The sequence below is a fragment of the Passer domesticus genome, chromosome 7 (assembly GCF_036417665.1).
Source record: "Passer domesticus isolate bPasDom1 chromosome 7, bPasDom1.hap1, whole genome shotgun sequence".
In the NCBI taxonomy this organism is placed as follows: Eukaryota; Metazoa; Chordata; class Aves; order Passeriformes; family Passeridae; genus Passer; species Passer domesticus.
In genome coordinates this window covers 53,716,677-53,739,253 of record NC_087480.1, presented here as the reverse complement: position 1 = coordinate 53,739,253, position 22,577 = coordinate 53,716,677, and the positions used below count along the sequence as shown (strand labels likewise).

Here is a 22,577-nt window from a genome sequence, read left to right as displayed (position 1 = left end):
GGCAGCCGGCGGGCAGTGGGATGCTGCTGGGAGACCCCAGGGGTGCTGCCTCCACGGCTAATTTTAGCCCGTGTTCAATTAATCATGGAACAGGAGGGGATCACAGCAAGCCCAGCCTCTGCCAGTGCCTCCCCTTTCCACCTCCCCTTTCCAGCCATGTGTGCTGCTGCAGGGTTTGGAGGAGCAGGGGCCAGGCCCTCCCTGATCCCTGCTCCTGGGTTTGGGCTGAGGTACTAAGAGAGGTCCTGTGCCACAGTCCTCTTCCTCCAGTCAGCTTTAAGAGGCTGGAGCAGCCCTGGGTAGGATGTTATCTCCTCATGCCTCAGTTTCCCCCCTGTGGCTGGCATTGGTGACCTTTGCTGTGGAATTTCTCAGGTTGCCTGTACAGCTCTGAGCAGGTATTTTCCTGGCATGTCAGAGCTCTGGAATGCATCCCTGGGATGGGGAGCAGTGACCCCCAGCAAAGGATGTCTCAGGCAGCCCACACCTCTGCTGCATGCCCTAATGGCAGCCCTTTTCCTGGGACTCACCAGCTCTGGTGTGTAAAGCTGGGGCAGGAACAGCTGCATTGCTCAGAGACAGGCAGCTTTCCCAGCACAAAGGAGAGAGCCTGGCAATGCTTTTGGGGCACAGCATGAGAGCCCTGTGGTCCTGCTCTCCCCACAGCCCAGCTTCACTGGTCCCCATGGCAAAAGCACGGCACTTTCCAGCCCTCCCCCATGACAGAGGGAATGGCTCCTGACGGAAACAGGGCTCGGCTGGGATTGAAACCCTTTTCCTGCCTGCACTGTGTGGCCAGAGCTGATAAGGCCTGGATAACCCCAAGCATTGTGTGTTCTGCCGGCCCATGACCCGCCAGCGTGAGAGGAAATGCTGCTGCTCTGCCAGCCAGGATCCAGGGGGAGACTGTGTGCCGGTGGTGGGGTGCTGGAGTGCCCTGCTGTCTGGCCAGCCTGCTTTCCCTTTGGCCAGCATATGAAGTTTTGGGATGGCTGTGTCAGATTGGTGCCAGCCCAGGTTGCTGTGTCAGCACACAGAGAGCTGACCAGCTCTCAGCTGTATGGTCGTGATAAAAGCTGCCAGCGTGAAAAACCTGGGGCTTCAGGGTGATTGTCTGGCACCGGCAGGGTTTGGCCCTCCGGATTTGCATTCCATCCTCTTGGGATGGAGCTTTGAATCTGGGACACCTCTGCCTGTCCCAGAGGGCAGCTCCCACAGGCCAGGCTGGCTGAGCAAAACCTCGCCAACCCAGAGGGAGCCACCAGCTTTGCTGTCCCACAATGGTGAGGGCTGGCTCGCTCCCTGTGCCGGCTGCTGGCCAAGCCAGACTGCGGGAATGTGTGTGCCAGTGCGCGTGTCCTCCCGGCTCCTGCCCTCGGACGCTGGCTGGGCTGGCGTCACCCTTTCTGCCGCAGCGGCTCTGCCTAAACACCGTGGGCAGCTTCACAAAAGAAGATCAGGAGGGTGACAAAGTGCTGGCCACGCCACCAGCCACAGCTGACTGTCCAGCTTGGCACCAAAGCCGGGAGCATCTTTGTCTGTGCAGTGGCATTTCCATCCCCTGCTTCCTGCCTGGCAGCAGGTCCCCCTGCTGCCCTTTTGGCCAGGAGATGCCAGAAAAGGGCAATGCTTACCATGGGGAATTTCATGCTAGAGTAGGGAAGCTGATCCCACTGTGATCCCACCAGCACCCCTGGACCCTGCCTCCCTCAAGAGCACCTGGCTCTGTTCCAAAGGGTGGGAGGAGGCAGGCTACCCAACACAGACACATGAGCAGCTCTGGAGAAAGGCAGAATTTGTGCTTCTAGGAGGGAAAATGAGTCACAGGGGGATGACAGGGCTGTGCCAGCAGCAGAGCGCGGCACTGGGGTAAGTGGTGGCTGTCGGCTGCCATCCGGGAGGTCAGGCAGAAATGCTCTTACAGGCCTTGCCTGGCTTTAAAATCTATTATTTTGCTGTTCGAGCCGAGAGCCGTACAGGCAGCACAAACGTTCGGGCATGGCTCAGATCAGAGCAGGATTTCAATTACAGTAATCAAAGGTGACACAGATAAGAAACCCCTGGTCTATGGAGCCACGACAGCTGTCCTCTGGCTCCAACTAGCACCCATCCAGAGCAGCTCCATCAAAATCACTGAAGTGGTACTAGGGTAAAATTGGATTGGAATCCATTTTCATCTGCCGCGGTGGAAAATGCTTTCCCTGCACTCCTTGGGGAGGAAAACCACCTTCTCAGGGACAGCAAGGGAGGAAGGTGCCAGGCATGGAGGAGGGGACAATGTCCCCAGGAACAGCACTGATGGCTGCTTTTGGATGATGGAGGCAGCAGAAGGAACAGCTGGGATGCTGGAGCATCAAGGCTCTGCCTCCTGCCTTCCCCTCTCCATTTCAGCCTGGCCCCACAGTAACAGTCATGGGTGAGGCAGGGATGTGCTCAGCTTGGTGTCAGGCTCCCTGGAGGGATGGGCATCCCTCTGAGCCCTGTCATGGCCAGAGCATCCCAAGATGTGCTGCAGGATGGACCCCCAGCCAAGGAAAACTTGGAGAGAGGGTTGGGAGGTTGGAGGAGAAGAGTCCAAGGGACAGGAGCTGGCACTCTTTTTTCATCCTTGTAAATGGCAAGGTGGTGCACAGGGAAAGCTGCCTCCTGCTCCTGCCTCTGCCACCACCTGCCTCTGCCACCACCTGCATGTGGTGAATTGTCCCCACTGCTTTTGTGACTTTTTGCAAATGTTTTGGATGGCAGCAGGGCATTCCTACCTCTGACTCCCTCACCCCTTTGGGCTCCCACTCCAAGGAGTCACTGGTGCCCACCGCCACCGCCTAATGGGACCCTGTTTGCAGCTCAAGCCATGAGGGCATCCCTGGGTCCCATGCACACAAGGGGTCCTTTCTGCCCCTGCCCCAGCCCGGCAGGATCCGGCCAAAAACACAGCACGTCTTTCTGTGCCCACTGGCCGCGCTCCAGCCTGGCCAGGTGTCAACTGCCCGGCCGCAGCGTGTCCCCCCCACGGTGCTCCGCCGGGAGCAGGAGCCCTCTCCCAAACACTGGAGGTTTGTTCAGGGTGGCGGGGCTGAATGGTGGGTCTGTGTGGCTGGGAACGCCGGGGCGGGGAGGGAATTTGAGCCGCTTGTTTCATCTGTTTACCTGGAAGTGGAGATCATGGCCAGGCCCAGCTGCCGCAGCGGCGGCACTTTCATGCCAGCGCTAACGGGATGGGGAGTGCCGTGCTGCACCCGACACCGTGCAGCCTGCAGCGTGACAACCATGGGGACACAGCAGGGACTTGGCAGGGCTCACCTCCCTCCATGTGCCTGCACAGTGCTGAGCCCTCCTGCCCACTGCAGCTGGAGAGCTGGAGCCTGGGGAGGGATGTGGGAATGATCCCGAGCCATCACAGGGGTGGGTGATACTGCAGGTCATCCTTTGTCCTGCAGCATCACTATGTCCCCGGGCTCTACAGAGTCCCCCTGCATGTGTCCCCATGCCAGCTGGGTCCCCATCCCAGCTGTGTTCCTCATACTGCTGGCGGTCTCCACCCTGACTGCACATCCCTGCCCCATCCATAGCTCTCTGTCCCAGCTGTGGTGTCCCACACTGGCTGTGGACACCTACACCAGCTCTGTCCCTGTGTGGGTTGTGCATCCCTGCACCAGCTGTCCCCCTGTACTAGCAGTGTACCCATGGGAGCCACTTAGCAGCTCTGGGAGAGAGGGGCTACCCATGCAAGTGCTGGGTTTTGTGAGGCAGGACTGACATCCACACACAAGTTGCTGGGGAGAGAAAAGGGATGATAGCATCTTCATCAGTGCCTGGATGCACGGGGATTAATGAAGCTGGCTCGCCTTCCCCAGGATTCAGGTTGCCTTATCTGTGTCTATCTGTTCTTACCCAGGCACTGCTAGAGCTGCTCGATGCGCACAGCTAATCCCAGAGGCTGGCAGAGAGGGCAGGACTGCTGCTTCCACCCACACCCTGCCCACGGCCGCCGGGCCAGGGGCACGGAGCTGGGCTGTGACCTGTCCTGCCCCAGGCCAGCTGATGCTGGAGATAACCAGAGGCACGGGGCAGAGGTGCAGGAGTTTGGCAGTCTCAGGCTGGCAGTAGTATGTGCAGGGTTGTGAGGCCGGCGTTGCCTCTGATCCCGATTTCGAGGCTGCATCGCCTCCCAGTTCTCCCAGCAAAGCTGTGTCTGCTCAGTTCATATCTGTTAATCCTTCAACTCAAAAAAGTTACTGCTCCATGGGACTGTCTCTGGGAACTTGTGGCTGTTCTTTGGTTAAGCAGATTTCTCCATCTTTTTGATACTTCTGGCATTTGGGGAGGGTTGCAGGTGGTGAAGGGACTGGGGTGCCCACAGAGGCTGGCACCTCACTGAGCAGCCTGGCACTGTGTCATGCTCAGGAGACAGGGAGCAAGGGCTAGATCATTTCACCTCACACCACACAGATGTGGCTGCAGCATCCCTGGCTCTTCCCAAGTACCTGGAGGACCCATAAGCCCTGACTGCCCATCCCTGGTGCCATCAGGAGGGTGTCTTCCCTCTGGCTCCTGGCACTTCTTTCTCCATTCTGTGTTGGTTCTTCATACCCTGGGGCAGGAGGAACATCCGAGGCTGTGCTTCGGCACCATCCCAAATTTCCTACCTGGTGTGCACAGTGCCATGGCAACACTTTATTTTTTCAGCTGCTTCCCTGTTTTCCTTGCAATTGGGCTCTCTCACTGGGTGATGGTGATCACAGGAGCTATTTGGGCAGGGTTCAGCATGCTGCTGAGCAAGCAGTTTGTAGCATGGTGCCTCATGGTGGCCTGTCCTGCCATGTGCCCCACGCCTCTCACGGCTCTGACCCTCCTTGGCTACAGCATAGAGGGAAAAACATCACCTGGGCTTGGGAGTGACTGCTCAGCTCTGCACACCCCAAAGTTGCCCTGGGACCTCAAAGCTATCCATTTCCCATAGGCTATACAGCTCCATGTACCATAAACATGGATTCTGTAGACTGATGTCCCCAAGGTCACCAATGCCACCAGAGCTCTGCGTCAGTGGCAAAATGGTGCTGAGTGTGGTGAAGTGGGTGCCCAGCATGGTTGGCACTGCTCTGCTTCCACAGCAGTCCTTCTTGTGTCCCAGCTTGTGGCTCCTCCAAAGCATCTTTCCTGTAACCTCCTGCCCTGGGTTTAAAGCTGTAAGGAAGGTGGCCTGGAGAAGGCTTTGGAAAATGCCAGTGGGGAACCACGGCAGAGGAAACTACGCCAGGGGGGAGAATGGCATCCAGAGAGGACAAGCCCCCAGTACCCCTGTGTGAACAGGGATTGGAGGACAGTGACAGGAGTTTGCTAATGCAAAAAGCACAAGCAAGAGCTGGCCCTGACCAAACAGGCTCCCTGGGCAGTTTCAGGAACAGTCACAAGCACTGAGTGGCTGCACATGTCTGAAGGGAGCTCTGCTCCACAGCTTCTGACAGCTGCTTCTGCAAGAGCCTTAAATTGAACATTAGGGGTGTTTCAGAAAGAGAAGCCTGAGTGTTTTGGGGACCAGAACAATTCAAGAGATCCTAGACAAATTCACAAGCCATCAGTCTTGATGGGAATCTGGTCTTTTCAGCAAGAAAGACAAAAGCCTTTGTCCAAGTTGTTTCCAACTAGCTTTTAGTGGGATTAGAACTGCAGTGCCCTGTGCTGGCAGGCATCCCCCAGGCCAAGCACAACCAGCCCCTGAAATCACTTTGTGCAGGTCTCAGAGTCCATCTCGGCATCCTGGCGCTTCCTGCTGCCATCACTTCCAATTTAGACCAGCTCATGGCAGAGACCAATATAGAAGCACTCTGCAGGATGGCACTTCCCCTCCCCAGGGAGCCAATGCTGGCACTTTGCTCCTGCTGCTCACCAGCTCCAAGGAACACTGAGGAGCTTGAATTACATTTTTCCAAGAAAGGTGGATTTGGTTTGCAGAAATATAAGGACTGGGGAACAGTTGTTCTGCTCTGTTGAGCCTTTCTGCCATCTGGAACAGCTTTTGGTTTCCTTCTGGATACCTCTTCCATGAGATGGCAGAACAGGGAGAGGGGCAATGGCACCACTAGGACCCCCAGGGAGGGGAAGGATGGGGAGATGGAATCAGGGAACACATGGGTCTGTCTCTGTGTGCCCTCTTCCCAGGGGTGAACAGCCCAGGCAAACAGAGAGCTGATTTAGGGAAGGGCTTGGAACAGACCTCACTGTGGAGAGTTGTGGAAGGTTGTGGAAGGTTGTGGAAGCCCCCAGTCAGGCTGTCCATGGCATGTGCCCACTCTGCCCATCCTCTTGGCAGGTGGCCATGAGATCCTGCAGCCACTGCTTCTCATTCTGCATTTTCCAGCCCAGGGGCGGAGAAAGCCTCATTGCCTCCATCTTCTCTCTTTTCCTCCTGGGGAAAAACATAAAAGCAACGTCCCCACATCAGGGCTGGATTACTCAGGGACTGAAGAGGGAAGAGCACATCCAGGGCAGTGGGCACTGCTAACCTCATCCGCCTGGGTGAGTTTCTAATGTCTAGTAAGGGGTTGGTGCTCCTGCAGCTTTATCCTCAGTAAAGCCATAAAAAATGTCTCCCATTCCTCCAATTGCCTGTTCCTAGAGAAGCTGGCAGAACTGGGTCTCTTGGGCATGTTCTTCCTCACAGCTGGAAACACCCACAGAGCTCTTCCAGAGTCTGGACACCAGCTCCCATTGGCCCTGCACTGGCCCGAGCCACTCATGTCCATGCCACATGTTGGTGTCCTCTGGTCCCTCCCAACTGCTCTGTGCCAAACACTTGCTGTGTGGTGGATTTGATTTGGTGTCTCTGAGGCTGACACAGCTCAGGGCCCTGCTGCCACTGCCCAGGCAGCCTGTGCTGTCCTCAGCATCCAGTGCTTGAAACCACAACCTCATGGTGAGCATCCTCCCTGGAGAGGCCACTCTCTGCAATTAATCGGGGCATGGTTTATGCTAACGACTCTCCCCACTTTAAATTATAAATGGCCCTTGGCATGTGTGCACACAAACACATGTGTGTGTGCAGAGATCCTTTAAGGCCATCATTAGCTGTAATTAGCAGGATCTGTCACTCATCTTTGGCAGTTAACGATGAGCCCTGAGTCAGAGGAATCCAGCGGCAGATAAAATAAACACGATTTCAAACAGTTTGGAAATAACAAGCCCTCATTAATCAGACAAGCCCCAAAGGGAAGTGCTTGGAAAAGTGGCAGCTTCTTTGCCGTTGCTGAGAGTGGGGCTGGGTGGGCTCCAGGACAGCCCCTGTGCTCCCCAAACCCCCCTCCAGTGGGAATGGGAGGCCGGATATTCTCTCTTGGCTGACTTCATGGCAGGACTGAGGTGTCAGAGCCAGTCAGTTTGAGCAAAACCCTGAAAACTGGCAAAACCTACCCAAAAGGGCTCCTGCACGGCCCCTCTCTGGGAGAAAGCAGCTGAGGCATGGCCTGGCCTTGACGTGCATGTGGGGGTGATGCTGGTGCAGGGCTCAGCTCTGGCTAGAGATGAAGCAGCTCTGGGGCAGCACATCCCACAGCCATCACTCATCCCGAGAGCTTAAAGGCTGTGTGGAGGGGAGCATCCCCAGGATCCAGCAGCACAGGGAGAGAGGATTTGGGGAAGGGGCTGGCACAAGGGATGTTTCCTAGGGAGCAGGGGGAGCTGGGGAGACTTCTAGCTGTCACAGCTGCAGCTAAATAACAGCAAATAGGAGGGGAATGGGACACATGAGGCTGGTTTATATTACAAAGGAGCAGTCCATCATGGGGTATTTAAAATAATCCGCTTAGATGCACAGTAGCAGATTTGGAGCGCTAAGGGAATTGAAGGCGCTGTGGCTTTGCAAGACTGGATCAGATCTAGTTAAGATGCCACTTAGGACAGTACATCCCATTCTGCCTCGCTGCCCCAGGGGACAGGCACACAGCACCTGCAGCCCCTGCAAGGCCAGTCCCTTTCTGCCAGGGACACACCCAAGGTGACACCGAGGTGGCAGCTCCCTGGGACTGGCAGAAGGTTTGGGCAGCACAGGACATGGTCTGGACTAGGCACAGGACAGGGCCAAGCCTTTGGAATGGTGAAAGAGGTGTAACTGGTGCTTGGGGTCCAGGGACACCTTCATGCTGAAGCCAGGTGCCTGGTAGAAAGCTGGACCCACACTGGTAGGGGTGGGAACCTCCTCAAGGATATCCATGTGGCATTTCCTGCTCAGCTGGGGCTGGGCACAGTGACCTGGTGTGGTAGGCTGGGACCAGGTGCTTCAGGGGAGGAGCTGGAGCTGGGACTGCTCTGCCTCTGCATGGCCTTGTAAGCCCCCCAGCAGAGCCAGTGGCTGCAGAGGAGGGTGGCTCCTAATGCCACAAGCTAGGGGTCCTCTGCTGGGCTCTGGGCTCAGTGTGGGGTCTGTGTGGGCAGGAACATGGTCTGTCTGAGCATCCCTGGCATCCTCACTCTGCTCCTCTGTACCAGGCTGAAAGCTCAGCCCCAGGAAAGCCAATTTATCCTGAGAGAGGAATTTCATCCCAGAGAGTTCATTACAGGCAGATATTCCCCCAGAAGAGTACCCTTCCAAGGGCAGATGGTTTCCACCTTGGCCAGGCTCAAGGGGTTCAGCCTGCAGTGGCCCTGCAGAGCCAGACCAGCAGCAGCCTCTCAGAGCCAAGCAGCACAGCCAGAAGTGACCCTGTCACAGGGCTGGTCCTCACACTGCCCATCCCTTTGCTCCCAGGAGCCCAGGAACATGCCCACAAAATGTGAGGCTGCATGTCAGACCAGGCCACAGGACTGCCTGCACCTCTTCTTGTCCTCACCCTGTGCCCTCTGTCCCCCTCCGACCCCACTACAGGGCTGTGCTCAACACGAGGGCTCACTCTGGCAGGTTTAAACACTGTCCCCAGCTCCCCTAAGCATTAATCCAAGGGAGGATTAAGGTTACCAAGCTCCTGGAGCCACCCAGCTCTCACGTCTCCCACAATGGACCCCTCTGTCCTGGCCCCAGAGAGGGCACAGGGCTCTGCTCTCTCCCTGGGACTTGCTGCTGTGCCCCCCGAGCCCCCCAAGCTCTCCTCCATCAGCAGGCACCTCACTGGGGTTGTGCAGCACCTGTTCACCTCTGCAAACTGGGGACCAGAGATCATCTCTGGGGCTTTGGGGGCTTCCAAGCTTCTGTGACCAACTTCCCCCTGCTCTCTGCAAGCCCTGGGTGGGTTTTGGGGTGGGCTTGAGCTTCTCCCCCCTCTTTTCCCCTGTCCCCCAGGTGCCGTGCTCTGGGTCAGCTCTGGGTTCGTGACAACTAGTTTAAATGCATGGAAAATACCTTAATCCTGGTAAGACCCTGATCCCTGCCTGCTCATACTTCCCATGAAAGTCCCCCACTTCAGCCATAATCCCCTGGAAGAGGTCATCTGTGCACCCTCCATTTGTGGGAGCAAGGGGCTCTCTCCAGGGCACCCCCAAACTCCTGGGGTTGGCACACAGGGTCCTGGTTAGTATTGCCCAGGGAGTCCTGTCACCTGCAGGGGACAGTAGGGATACAGATGCTCCTGCCACATGGCCAGTGGCTTCTGCCACCCTCTTGTGCCCCCTTAGGGCCACCAGCTCCAGAAGTTTTCAGAGAGAAGCAAGTAAGTGTAAACTATTTTTACGCAGTTATTTTCATTTCGGCTCTGAGTTGCTATATACCCCACAGTGAGCAGAACTCCGAGCCTCCCAGTCCCTATCCCCTCGCAACTCCTGCCCCATCCCATCCTGAGGGCTCCCCAGGCCATGGGACTGGAGGAACCCCTGGCTTGTGGGGAGAAGGAGTGCTTTGGCTCTGCCCCCAGTCCCATTTCCCCAGCATCAGGAGCTTCTGCTGCCTTTACCTGCCCTGACCTGTGGCCCCACGAGCTGTAATCCCCCTCCTGCTGCACCCGCAGGATCAGAGGCTGCCAGTGTCCAACCCATCCCAGAGAAAGGAGGGCACTGGGGGTTGGTAATAAATCCTAATGATATCCTGGGGAGAAGGGTAGAACAGCAGGTTCTCACCACTCCCTTGCGTGGCAATAGGAAAAGTGTGTGTTTGCAGAATTGTCTGTTGTATTTATAAGAAGCAAGGACAATGCTGGGATAGAGGCTGAGCTGAGCTTTTAACCAGCCAGATTACACTTAGCAGGAGCATTTACCTCTGCCTCTAATCCGCCTGCCACAAAGACTTGCTAACTCCTTCCCGGATTTAACTGGAAGGCTTCAAATCTTCCTGCAGAGGAGAGAGTTAAGCCCGAGCTGGTGCTGGAGGGCCGCGCGGGTCAGGGTCAGCGCTCCTCCTTCTCAGGCACACCAGGTTTGGGCCGGACATTTAAGTCCCAGGCTCAGTTTTTTTCTGGCAACAGGCCCTGGAGTCAGGACAGGCAGGGGATGGAATGGTGCCAGGAGCCCTTTAGTCCTTGGGAGCTCAAAATCAGAGCCTGTGCAGAGCAAAGATTTGGACATTCTTGAGCAAAAATCACTGCAGCTTAAACACAGAGCAGAGGAAAAAGCTCTGGAGGAGTCACCTGGTGGGAGCAGTCCCTTGTTTTTAGCTGGATTTCTTGTAAGAACAGAAAGTATCTGTAGCCAGTACTGGGTGGCTGGGGAAGGTTGAGATGGCTGCTGTAGGATATGGTCATGCTCCCAACGCCTACTGTCACCTGAGACATGGCCAGTGTCCCCTGACCCCCCCATCCCACCCTGGAACAGCCATATTCTCCACTGCCTGCACAGGGCCAGGCCCATTGATCCTCGGAGCCTGGGACACCTATGGCACCAGCCCTGTGGCTCATGTCACAGAGATCTCTGCCGACCCTCCCTTGATGGGAATTCCCTCTTAGGATGCTTTGCATCCATGCCAGGAAGGGGAGAGACAAAACTCCTGGTCCTTGGCCTGCAGCACACCCCTACAGCACCCCCAGCACAGTGACCCCAACACTGCCGGGGCCGTGGTGCCTTTGTAGGGGATTTTGGTGTGAGGCTTTGGGGCAAGGGGACAGGGACGTGGCACGCGCTGATGTCACTGAGCTGGCTGGCATTGGGCAGCACATGGCGCTGCAGGGGACCCACCAGCAAAGATGGTCAGACTGGGAGAGCGGCCAGGAGAAGGGCTGGAGCTCTGTGGCTGGCTCCACACAGCCTGGCCCGACGGGCTCCCCACCCTCGGTCTCGCCCCACACCGCTGGCACTCAGCCTCGCATGCCAGGGTCACAGCCTGAGCTGGGAAAGACGCGTGAGCCGAGACAGCAGAGCCGGGGACGAAACCTCCCCTGACTTCTGGGAAGCCGGCAGTATCGGAAATTTCCCTCCCAGCACAGCTGCGTGGGAGGGACGGCGAGTCCCCTCAGGCAGACCCTGCATGGTGTCCCGCCATCCGGCAGCACCTCTCGGGCTGCAGGGACGCGCGAGCCGCCATGGCCGCCCGGGCCAGGATGACATGGTGGCAGCCATCCCAGTGCCACCGCCCCGCCACCGGCGCCCTCACAAAGGCCGGAAGCTGGGCGCAGCCAGGGGGTTTCCCGGCTCGGCCATGGCCCCAGGTGCCCTTGGGACGAGCTGGCTGCCAGCCAGCAGCACCCAGCCCGGCCTCTGAGTCCCTTTGCAGTGCCGCTTATAGGGGGCTTCTGCACAGGAATTCCCTGCATTCCTCCAGCTGCCCCAGTGCCACGGCAGTGGAATCATACGGGGGGCTCCATCCACAGCATCACCCCCTCCTTACGCTGGTGCAGAAAGCACCTGGCAAGAGAAAATCCACCTCGTGCATTCCCAAATGAGCTGTGGGGCCTGCAGCAGGCAGAGCCTGCGGGGCTGAGGGTGCTGTGCCGGGGCAGGGCTGCAGAGCCCCCCCGCTCCCCTCCTCCAGCCTGCTGGGCAAGGGGCCAGCTTGGCTTCCGCAGCCCTTTCTGCAAGCTGGGCTGGTATGTTCACCACAAGCTATGGACGGCCCGGCTGCCGCTTACAGTAAATCTGAGCGAGTTGTTTTGGGCAGTCCCGCGGGCAGCGAACCGGCCGTGTCCTACCGGCACCGGCGTCTGCCGCAGGCGTCTCCTGTTCCCGGCGCTCCCCTTGGCTTTCCCAGCACTGCCCCGCTGTGTGTTACACCCCGGCATCAGCAGGGAGCCACTGTCCAGGGCTCCCCACCTTCCAGTGTCTGGGGGAGGGGAGAAGCATCTGCCATCACCCCCCTGCTTTGGCTCCAGGTGCACAGCAGAGCTGCTGAGGAAGGATACTGGGGCACAGAGTGATGCCAGCACAGTCCCACAAACTGCTGCCCAACCACTCTCTTCTGCTGCTTTCTTCCATCTCTGCCCTCTGGCCATCAGTTCCAATCTCCAGCAGAGAGACTGGGGGATTTTTCTGCTTGCTTGGGACAGTGTGAAGCCTTTGTCCCTGTGGCGGCCAGCAGATGAACATGAAGCACCACTGAAGCATTTTCTTTAGGGCTTAAGTGGGATTTATTGGGTGAAGATGCCTGCTCCAGCCCTCTTCACAGATGGGTAACTTCAAGCATTGGGAAAAGGCAAGATTTGGCTTAACCAACAGAGTTTCCCTGAGCCCTCAGCAGCATATGTTGCATTTCCTTATCCACAGGTATTTTCTTCCTATCCTGTTTTTAAGTGAAAATCACTGAGGGGTGTATGTCACCCGAGACTGTGAGGCTTGGGGCTGCAAGGACTGTCCTACACTTTTCTTCACATCTGTGCCCCAAGTCCAGAGGAAGGTGAGGTACACACTAACAAAATTTCACTCTATGAATGACCAAGAAGCAGAAAACAAGCAAGGCACTAAGTCACCCAAGGACAGACCACATCCCAGAGGTCTGCCTCCTGCCACCCCTGACCCACCAGCCTGGGGACACTGCCCCAGAGCAGCTTTGTCAGCTCCGTGGTGCCTTCTGCATTTGGCCCAACCTTTCCCAGCATGGGAAAGGATGCACAGCAGACACAGGCAAGGGATTTTCCAGGGTGGAAGCTTGCTCTTGGTCTGGTTTTTCAGAAGCAGACTGCAAGCTTGTGAATCGGAGGTATTTGTCAAGTCGGTTCCTGCAGTGGAAATGATCAAATAATTGTTCATACACCCGTCTGGCCCAATGGCTCATGCTCACAGAGCAGAAACTGGCTGTCAGGCTGCAGGACTGTGGTTCCCCCGTGATGCTGTGGCATGTTTGTGAGAGGAAGATGCTGAGGCTGCAGGTGCCTTTCCAAGGCAGAGCTATGCCACGCTCCAGGCACGCTGCCAGCCCGTCGCTCGGCCGGATTCGTGCCGCCTTTCTCTCGGAGAGTCTCAGGGAGGGCTGCACTTCACAGCGGGCTTTTCCTGTTCCACTTGCCCAACAGACTGCTTCCAGCATCTTCTCTACCCCTTGTCCTCGCCTTCCTCTTCTCACCAGTTTGCAGTTTCGACAGCCTGTCCTTGGCGCTGCCTGCTTCCCATGCTCAAGCAGGCATCCAGAGCAAGCCTGCTGCTCTGAGAGTGAGGATGGAGGACATGCATTCCTGTGGAAAGTCAGGCTCTCCCAGCAGCAGCCTCTTCCAGCCGCTAAAGTGACAGTGACCTGAACATTTCTATTCAGACCAACTATTTTTTCAGGCATTTTTAATCTCCTCTTATATATTTTTCTTTTTCCTTTGGGGTTGAAATTATTCTAGCTTTGTGCAAAAACCAACTCTGAAGTGCTTGGGGAGTGGAAACCTCCCATTATACTTTTGAAAAATAATATTAATCTTCCCTCTCTTTTTATGAAGAGTTCTCTCCCCAATGGCTCAGGACTGGAGGTAGGCATTTGATGTGGAAATAGCCCTTGCTGGAAGAGCCCTTTGATGTTTGATTTTCACACGGCCAACTCCTAACCAACTGTGGGGGGCACAGGGTGCTGGCAGGGTTGGGCTCCAAAGGGTGCCCAGGAAGGACACAGAACAAAGGGGAGGTGCTGCCAGACCCTTATCCTGCCTGCCTTGTTTCCCTGAGCAACAGGCAGGTGTTTTCAGGCTTCAAAGACAATAAAACCAGGGGGATTTCCATTCGTGACAACCGCCCTTGGCCCGATTCAGCTCCAGGACCTAAGGCAGGTGCCCAACCTGCACCGAGCCAAAGTGACCCTTTACCCAGGGCAAGAAAGACCTGGCATCTCCCATCAACCAAAGAGACCAGACAGGATTGCAAGAAGCAGGATTTGGCCTCAGCTGCAGAAATGCAATGGAAAAGGGAAGGAGAGGATGCACTGTCTGATACCATCACCTGCTGGGCTCCCCAAAATGCCTGTGCTGAAACACACCCACTGCAGAGAGGTGGGGCCAGGAGGCTGTACCATGAAGATGAGGTGCCTGAGCTTGGTGTGTGGGGAGCACCACAGAACTGGGCAGCATCTGCAAGCAACAGCATCCCCACCCTTGCTGCAGGGACACAGGGGACAGTGAAGTGGATTCCTACTTTGGGACTGAGACATTGTCATGAGGTGTCTCTGGTGGCAGGGAGCCGGGTCACACATTTGCTTCTTTCAGTCTGACATAGAACCCAGCTCCTTATTTAGTGGGTTAAGTATCCACTGACTTTGACTTCTGTAGTGCAGCAGCAGAGTTTTTCTCCCCTTCCCCTCCCTCTCCTACTGTTTTTACTCATTTAATTCCTCAAAGCACTTCTAAGAGGCCGTTCATCTGGGAGGTGTCACCCAAAACAAAGCTCTATTGTGTACACTTGGTCAAAGCAAGATAAGAGCTTCCCAGCGACAGGAGAGTAAAGGTGCTTCTTCAGGTGCAGGCAGCTCTCACAGAGCGCAGTGTTTGGGATGTGTCAGCCCACCGGCTGGGATTTGCATAGGCACAATATCCCTCTTCACTTTCTGGCATGCTGGAAACTGTTGTATTAAACCTCAGTTCAGTGTTTTGGCCTGGTAACCAGCATCACATGATTTACTTTGTTTCCCCCCTTTTTCTGTTCAGAGACAATATGGATTTTATGCTTTGTCAGCAGAAGGCAGGGCAGAGCTCACCCTTCAGAGCGTCCTGCTCCTGGGAGCTCTGGCAGCTGACGGCTGTGTCTGCTCTGCACAAAGAGCTCATGTCCAGCACATTCATGGCACCAGGAAACAAAAGGTTTTCCACTGAGTTCTCTGCTAACCTCTGTGTTGTGAGAGACACTTGGCTGCCTTTTTACCCAAAAGCTTTGTCCTTAGTAAAATCTGAAGATGCTGCAAGTTTTGTCTTATCCTTGAGGAACAGATGAACTGCTGGACATCTGGAAATCCTGGACAAAAGTACAACTCAGCCTTAAGGCACATGTTAAGCAAGACCAGTGATCCCAGGGACATGGCCGAACATGTGCCACGCAGTCCCTCTGTCCACAGGCTTTTGCTTTCCAAAATCTGTGGATTTGTTGCATGTTTTGAGAACATCTGTGCAGCATAGGCATTGATGGGCTCAGGATTCAGCAAATGGCCCAAAGATTTACCTGGAGTGCTGGGAATCTGAACTTCATGCTGCAGTGGCAGATCAGCCAGCCTGTGCCCACCAAGCACTATGAGAGTGTAGTTAGGACTTAGTGAAGGTGAGAAATGTTGGGGTTTGATGGATAAAGTCTTGGCTAGTGGCTCAAAGTAGTGTCCTGGTTTGCAGGCATAAAGGAGGTGTTTTTCAGAGGATACCTGGGATTTCACAAGGCAGGCATGGCAGCAGAGACACAGAGTGAGCTCTCAGTGCCCCTAAGTCCCACCTGTCCTCCAGGGAAATAATACTCTTCTCTTGGGAACCCAGAATTATTTAACCAAATGGTTTTGGAAATCCTCAGCAGGGAAAGAACCTTTATGCAAATGACAGACAAAAAAAGGTCTTAATGAACCTGACCTGCAAGTTGCCTTTGCTCAAACCCTCCTTGCCCATCACCTTGTCTGGAAAAGGAAGGCATTGCATTCACATGCTGGATTTTAAATGCTCACCCTACACCACGCTGTTTGTTTTATTTCTCCACTCAGCATTCAGAGGTTCTTCTTCTTATGCTTATTTACTGTAAAGCAGAGAAAGCCAGGGAAAATGATCTCCAAAGCAAATAGAGCCATGTTTCCATTTGGGAAAACTTAGAGGGAAAGCGCGTGTAGCTAAGCAACAATGCATGATGGTAAATGGGTCATTTTCCAAGGCATGAATTGCATGTGGATAACTGCAAGGAAAACAACCCCGGCCAACACACTGCCGGCACTTGAGTTCTTGGCCTAAGTGATTAATAAGAAATGAGAGGACTTTTCAATGCCCCTGAGAGCTCCCTGGTTTGTTATGGGAGTTTTTCTCCTGCCTTCCATCTCCACCCAAAATCTGGTGTGGGAAGTCTCTGTTCCTGCAGCTCTGCAGGGTTCCAAGTGTGGATGTGCTGCAGTGAGGTTCCCTGGACATAGAGAAATGGATAGGTCAGTTCCATCAAATCCCAGGGAAAGGGATGGGGGCAAAGGACTTGCATGGCAGGACTGGGGACTGAGCCATGAGAAACTTCCTTCAGTTTTGGGCCAGAGGGAAGCCAGCATTCCCTGGTGCATTAGGACTGAAGGTTGATCTCAGCCTCCTCCAGCATTGCCCAGGGGTGGCTGTGTTCACTTTCCCTCCCTCTGAAACCAGATGATCTCCACTGCCAGGAAAAGGGGGAAGTTCTTACATGTTGTGGACTTATGAGAGTACTGCTACCAGAATAATACTGGCAAAGGGATGGTAAAATTGTTTGGGAGGCCAGGAATGGAAGTCTTTGCTGGAAGATAAATCGGTGATGGCACGCTGGGTTGGGGGCATAATGTCCACGTCACGTAGCTGCTGCATCATGTGGGCCATGCTTCACTCAGCCAAAGGTTAGGAAACCTTCAGCTTCGCATCCTAGGGTAGGGAAACGATTGTGCTGGGGTTTTTTTCACAATAATAACAAATCTACAGAGTTCAAGCTTTGCTTTGCGGAAGTGAAAATCCTCTGGGCTTTTCAGAATTCCTCTTACCGGGAATGGTGCCACCTTCAAACCCATGCTGGCAATGCAGCCTGAAGGTCACCAAGTGGGATGTCAGCAGAGCAGGGCTGAGACCTCGCTTTTCCTAGAGGTGATGTTGATTTCCTCTTCCTGCTGCTTGCATCACTGGCTGGGATCACAAAATACACTGCCATGTTTATTAAAGAGAGTTACTGCAGGAAGGTATTGGGATTATTTCTTTCCTCCATGAATGAAGTTCTACAGTACCTCTTAAAATCAGACCTGAGGAATTTACAGAGTGGTTATTGTACATTCCTTGGGGGAGGAAGGGGGGTGGAAATCTAAGCAAGTAGTTCCAGTGCATTAAGGCAATGAATAGAGGAAGTGAAAAATATTTTAAATTCCTATACAGTGTTACATTTTAAAAGTGTCATGGTTTAGGACATTAGAATCCGGGAAGGAGCTTTTCTCTCTCTCTTTTATCCCCCCTCTAATTTCTCTGAATTTGTTACAAGTCTCCTTCCATTTTGCTCACCATTTCCAAGCAACAAAATAGAGAGAGGCCTGGAACGATGACAGAGATGCGAAGTGCACAAAGGGACCAGAGTGTGGTCCGATAATTCTGTAATTGGAGCTGCTCGAGGCAAAATTTTTTTCAAGCCAGTGTAAATGGGGATCGCTGAAACCCTTAACAATCGGTCTGTCAGGCTGCTTCTTTAATGGATTGCTCTGTTTAACTCTCTCTGTTTGTCACTGGCATGATGACAAGAGAAATTAGTGTACTGGAAAATATAAGGTAACTGGCAGTTCCCCAGCCCGGTTCCACAGCCCCGCAGACCCCGGGGTGCTGCAGCGCTAGAGCCCGGCTCACCGGCTGCTCTCCTGCCTCTGTGGAGGAGGAAGAGGAGGAGGAGGGGAGCTTACAACCTCCTGCCTTCCTAGGGGTAGGGAGACCTGCAAAAACACCCCGTGCCTCCGGGACTGACCTAGGGAAGAGCGTGTGGAGAGGAGCGGTGTCCCCATGGCTGGCTGCACACCAGGAGTGGGGTGGGGAGAGCACCGAAAACCCTTCATCAGCTGCTTTGTCGCCTGCTTTTACACCACGCACACTCTTTTTGAAGAGCTGCGGGTTAATGTCAGTTTTCTGGGAGCAGTCACCATTAGAGAAGATGCTTCCAGCGTGTGTGTGAGTGTGCGTGAGCACATGTGAGTGCGTGCAAGGGTGCACCGCTTTGGAGATGCTCCGACACCTCCATTGTTTGCAGCCAGACCCTGAAACTTGGCAACAACGATGCCCCGAGGCTAGAGATGTACCTTTCACTTTTCCCATGAAATTCCATTCTGGTTTGGCTGAGTTATAAAAAAAAAAGTTTGAAAATCACCATTTCCCTTCTGCTGCCTGCATTCCTCAGGAAAACTTTGGCAGCCTGTCAAAACAATAACTGAACGTGAACTTTCTAAAGAGCTGGCCCGCTGCTGTCTGCCAAAGCAGCAATTCAGCACAGCCCAGCGCGGCGTGCCCTTTCCCTCACCCCCCGCCCCGTGCCCACCCCTCATCCATCCCCGGGCACTCTCCAGGTGCAGATGTGTCCCCCCCAGACACCCGTGGGCAGAGCACGGGGTTGGCATCCACTGTCCAGCTGCAAAAGCCACACACACTCCTCTCCCCCTGCAGGAGAGCAGCTTTCTGCTTCCATCCCAGACCGTTACTCCTGAAATTTTTTGGGCAGAAGCCTCTGGAGCAGGGAGGAAAGGCCAGTCCAAGCCTTGCTGAGGAATACCTTAGGTCCAGCTGCAGCAACCTACATTGTAGACATTTATTTAAAAGATCTTTTTCTTTATTTTTTTAAAAACGTTATTTCCTATGTTAAAAGAATGTTGTTTACAATGCAAAGCCAAGTGCTTTTAAGTTAGGAAATGCCTAATGTATGATTCCTCGCAAGCTCAGCTCTGTGTGCATGCCTTGTGTTCCAACCTTTATGGACACGAGCCCCTGCTTCAAACTCTTTCCTTACGCAGTGGACAGGGGAGGGAAAAGGGCGCAAGCTGCTCTCACTGCTGTAAATAAGACACTTCCTAACACTGAAGTGTTTCATTTGAATGTTTTTTGCAGACCGCATATTATTCTTTAATACAGGTTTTTAATACAATGTATAATTTTCAAACCAAAGCACCCGACTTCAGCACACTTGCCAGAGTTTTTCCTCACCACAGAAATGTGGCTGCATCTGGGGTGGAGTGAGGCAACTGTTTTGCAGCCTGTTAGGACATAAAATGACTATAAAGCAGAGAGAGGAAGCACAGTCCTTGTTAAAAACACCCATTGCATTTCACATTAAGGCTCTGGAGGATGCGGGGAAGCAAACTGCTGCTGCTTCACCCCTGCAGGGATTAATACCCTTAACCTGCAGCAAGAGCTTTGTGGTCTCTGTGGTACTTTTGGGGTTCAGACTGTACAGCTGAAGGGGAAGATGGTGCTTGCACTGTCCCCGTGGTTCAGGAAGGCAGGATGAACCTCTGCCATTCCCAACACCTCTTCTCCTGCCAGCAGGCCCTGGGGTTGGTTTGCAGTGTACTGAGCCACAGTGAGACCCCAGCAGCAGCATCTGAGCCAAGGCACACAAACCCTCGCACCTTCCCTCTGCTCCTCATCACCAGGAGCTGAGAAACGGGCAGGAAGAATCCGTTAACTAAACCAAACTGCTGTGACTGGTTGTTCCAGTGCTGTTCCTTGCAAGGTGTGGCTTCCCCCGTGGGAAGCTGGCCACCAGTCACAGCACATTCTCTAAAACTCCCAGTGTCTGTGCAGCAAAAGGCCAGTAATTTCATGTAGCATCTACTGATGTCCAGGGAGTTGTCCTTGCTGATGTGAACGCAGCTCTACCTTCTCCACGTTCCACTCCAGCAGGCCCTGAGCTTGTGCTAACAGTGCAGCTAATACCTGGATCTCAGGAGTGGCCAGGAGTCTCCAGCCTGCCCCAAAATCCTCTCATCATTTTCAAGCATTTGGCTGGAAGCACTGTGGATCCAGCCCCCCTCCCTCTTCCAGCCCTCCAACTATAAAAGCCTGTTGTGGCCTACATTCAGCTGTCGGATATCACATTATCATGGCTCGGCAAAGAGAAACCAAGCAGTTTGGCACAAATGGCTTTTCTGTGTTCAGTCTGCTCCAGTGCAGGTCTGTTCAGCTCCTCCTGAAGCACATGGAAGCGCTCAAAACTTCAATATTTAATCTTGCCTTGAAATGCAAATGGTCAGATTCAAGGAAAGGAAAGTGAGCAAATGCACAGCCTCGACACGGGATGTCGGGATGCTGGGAAGGCAGCAGGCACTGGGCTCACTTCTTGTCTTTCAGCCACAGCATGGGGCACCAGGTCCCCTCCTCCAGCACTTTGACCCGTGCTCAGGCACTGCCAAATCACCATTATTTTGTTTCAGTGTTTGAATGTAGCTTTCCCCATCTTGGGGTGACGTATTGGGTTTGCATGGCCAGGTTTGGGCAGTGGGAGCACTCCCAGACCTTGAGCATCCCCAAGCCCTCGGCGTGCTCCCGGTTTTGTCTCTGCTCTCCGATGCTCAGACCGTGTGCCTGTGGGAGAGGCACAGGCAGAGGGGGTGAGGCAGCAGCTGTGCCTCCCTCTCCCCCCTGGGCACACACATGCACACCATGCTCATCCCTGGTGCGAGGCAGGCAGTGTGGTAAAAAAGGGAGCACCCCCTATGTGTGTTCTGGGAGCCAAGCAATCTTGGGTAAATTATAAGCACAGTTTTGAGAAATAAAAACACATTAATATTCTGTTCTCTCAAGGCATTATCCTACTGTTTACCATTACACACAATCCTCTGCCTTAAATTGCATCTTTGATTAAAGCAGCAATGAGAGAAACCAGTGCTAATAACAAAATGTATTCTGCTTTAAATCACTAAAGTGAAAACATCAATAAGCTGTAACCATCAGTGCCGCCATGAAAATGAAGGCAACCACCATGGGAAACAGCAAGGATGAAATCCACTTTGCCAGCATAAAAGCCAAGTAATTAGGTCTTATGTGGGTGGAACTTATAATGAGGTGCAGGAAGGGGGAAAATGAATTTGAACCCGAGTCTGCCTCCTTCCCCCTCTCTGCCACAGCTGCTAATCTAAGTTTGGGGGCTGCCATAGGGACCACAGCCCCAGTTTTTAGCTCTGCAGGTCCTGCAGAGCAGCATCCACTTCTGCACCTCCACCCATGCCCAACCCTTGGCAGCAGATGGCTTGGGCAGAAAGCACCAAGTTAAATTTCACTGGGGGAGCCAGCTGTGCTTCCAAGGAGGGCATTTCCCTTTGAAGAAGCTGGAGCTGATACATGGTATTGGCTCAATAATTTAATTTAAAAATTAGGAAAAGGAATCATATCTGGTTATCGTGGATTAATCAGAGTTTGTGGATAGGCTTATAAAATTAATTTATGTACAGTGAGTGACTTGAATCAAAGCCCTGTGCTCTTCTGCAGCCGTCCATCCCTCAAGGAGCTCTGTTCCTGGAGCAGGCTGCTCTAAATTGCTTGCTGTGGAAGTTGTGATACATCAGCAAACTTCAGATCTTCCCTCACACTCTTCCATCGGGTACAGCCTTTCAGTTACTCAGTGTCGCAGTCACCCTGAGGTTTAGCCAAGCCAAGAGGGTGTTTGCAGGAGCTGCTGCCTAATGCCAGAGCAGGACAAATTATTCGTCACTTGCTCTTCTGCGCTTTGAAGTGCAAATAAAGCAGACAACTTCAGTGCTGGGTTTTCCAACATTCCCTGAGATTTCCACAGCAGATCAAGGTGTTGTCCACCCTTGTGCCTGTGACACTGGTTGGGAGTCTCGGGAAAGGACTCTTCCTTAATTTCTCAGCAGCAGCCGCCTTTCTGTAAGGATGCTTCGCCGCGCCAAAACCGAGGCTGAGTGTGGAGCTGGCTGCACTTCTGCCTCCCGCCGGTGCCTGCGGGCTGCGGCTGCCCTTCGGGACGCGGCTGCCAGGCAGGCTGAGGTTCCATTTCGGGGCTGTTTGCAGCTCAGACTTATCCCAAACCTGGTGACAGACAGACATCCATTTTGGTGCCTTTTCCTGTGTTTTTTTTGGTTTGAGGTTATTTGGGTTTTTTTGTTTTTGTTTTTGTTTTTTTTTTTCCCGCTGGTTATGTCACTAGAAAGCGCGTCGGGTTTTTCTCGCGGGTCACACTCGCTGGTTACGGTGCCCTCTGAGATGGGCAGGTTATTCCGTACATTACGTGGCTCACACAGCAGGGAGCTGCCAGGGCCCTGCAGAGCAGGGAGAGCCACTGTTTGTGGCCGGTGCAGCGGCTGAGGGCTCAGCCAGGACAGGCTCCCGCCGGGAATGCGGCCAGCGGCGCTCCCTGCACAGGCTCCCCCGTGCCCGGCTCTCCCACAAGCCCCATCCCCACACGGCGGCCGGCCCGGGCTGGAGGGTGGCAGGTAGCCCCGGCGCCGCGGCGCACCGGCTCGGTGCGGCGGCAGCTCCACGGGCGGTGTGGGCAGGAGGAGTTGCCCCAGGGCAAGCGCTGGGGCCGGCGGTGTCGGGCAGCTGCGGGGCCGGGATGCGGGGCCGGGATGCGGGGCCGGGATGCGGGGCCGGGATGCG

At 54.3% G+C, this 22,577-nt stretch overlaps 1 protein-coding gene across 1 annotated transcript in view; it reads left to right on the top strand.

Moving 5' to 3' along the window:
- Positions 1 to 22,577, top strand: part of PIK3R3 (phosphoinositide-3-kinase regulatory subunit 3) — a 77,803-nt gene that overhangs the window by 21,628 nt on the left and 33,598 nt on the right. The window lies entirely within an intron of this gene.